This window comes from Ursus maritimus, unplaced genomic scaffold (assembly GCF_017311325.1).
Source record: "Ursus maritimus isolate PB19 unplaced genomic scaffold, ASM1731132v1 scaffold_3, whole genome shotgun sequence".
NCBI lineage: Eukaryota > Metazoa > Chordata > Mammalia > Carnivora > Ursidae > Ursus > Ursus maritimus.
This window is the reverse complement of record NW_024425563.1, coordinates 31726042-31727673: the sequence shown is the minus strand read 5'-3', so window position 1 is coordinate 31727673 and position 1632 is coordinate 31726042. Positions and strand designations below refer to the sequence as shown.

Genomic DNA, 1632 nt, shown 5'->3' with positions numbered 1-1632 from the left:
GGTCAGAGGGTGTGTCCTTGCCTTCTCCTGATTTTAGGGGAATGCATAACTCTTTCTCCATTAGATATGATGTTGCTTACAGGTTTTTCCTCGCTGTCCTTTATCAGGTTGGGGTAGTTCCCCTCTATTCACAGTTTGCTGAGAGTATTTGTCATATATGAATATTGCATTTTATCACTACTTTTCTGCATCTATTGAGATGATCCTGTGATTTCTTTCTATATGTGGTAAATATGCTGAATTGTATTGATTTTCTCCAGTTTTATTGAGATGTAATTGACATATAGTATTGTATAAGCTTAAGGTATACAACACAATGATTTAGGATACATGTATCACAAAATGATTACCACAGTAAGTTTAATTAACACATCCATCCCCTCATATCATAAAAAATTTTGTGTGTGTGATAACTTTTAATATCTACTCTCAGCAACTTTGAAGTATGCAATATGGTATTCTTAACTATAGTCACCATGCTATGCATTACATCCCCAGAACTTACATATCTTACAAACTTACAAATAAGTTTGTACCTTTTAACCACCTTCACCCATTTCCCCCAGCCCCTAACTCCTGCTTCTGGCGACCAAAAATTTGTTCTGTGCGTATAAGTTTGATTGTTTTTAGATTCCACATATTCATGAGATCACACAGTATTTCTTTCCCTGTCTGCCTTACTTCACTTAGCATAATGCCCTCAAGTTTCATCCACCTTATCTCAGATAGCAGTATTTCCTTCTTTTTCTAACTTAATAAAAGTCCACTGTACATATACACCACGTTTTCTTTAACCATTCATCCACTGATGAACACTTAAGTTGTTTCCATATCTTAGTTGTTGGTTTGTTTTGTTGTTGTTGTTGTTATTGTGATTGGAGCCCCGTTTCATGTGAAAGCTCCAGGCCTGGGTAGAGTGGCAAGTGTCCCACAGTTGGGCAGGCAGACAGGTCCACACCTGACCCCAGGAGGGGATGCTAGGTGGTTGGAGCTGGCCCGGCCATGCCCAGGGAGATCCAAAGGGTGGCCTAGGCAGGCAGACCCCCCAGGCAGCCTGTAGGCCAGCTCTGGAGAAGGTATCTAAGCCGGATGGTGAGTACCCAGGCTGGAGCCTCGCCCAGGAAGGCAGGGTTGAGGCTGGTTGGCGGCTTTCAGAGTCTGGGGATTGGCATCACTAGGGGCCTCCCCGAACTGCTGCTAGAACACAAGGTGTGTTTACTGGTGTACTCAAGCAGCAACTGGAGGTGGGTGTGGACGTGGTTGTCCTCCTCCAGCTTGTCTAGACAGGAGCTGATCTGGTCCAATATGGAGTTGAGGGCACATATTCTGCTTCCCTGAAGCCGACGTCCTCACCGTCATTGCCTGCCTCCACCGGCATGCCCAAGTCCCCACTGGGGACTGACATTGCAGCCCCCCACACCACAAGGGCCTCCCAGTGATGGAACATGGGACCCTGGTGCCCACAACCAGTGTGGGACAGAAGGTGGAGGCGATGGATCCAGATCTTAGTTCTTGTAAACAATGCTGCAGTGAACATGGAAGTACAGATAACTTTTTGAGTTAGTGTTTTTATTTTCTTTGGCTAAATCACCAGATGCGGGATTGCTGGATTGTATGGTTATTCTATTTTGA

At 44.7% G+C, this 1632-nt stretch overlaps 1 pseudogene; it reads right to left on the bottom strand.

Moving 5' to 3' along the window:
• Positions 1-1080: 1080 nt before the first annotated feature.
• LOC103676675 lies at positions 1081-1405 on the bottom strand (annotated as a pseudogene).
• Between the last annotated feature and the right edge of the window lie 227 nt (positions 1406-1632).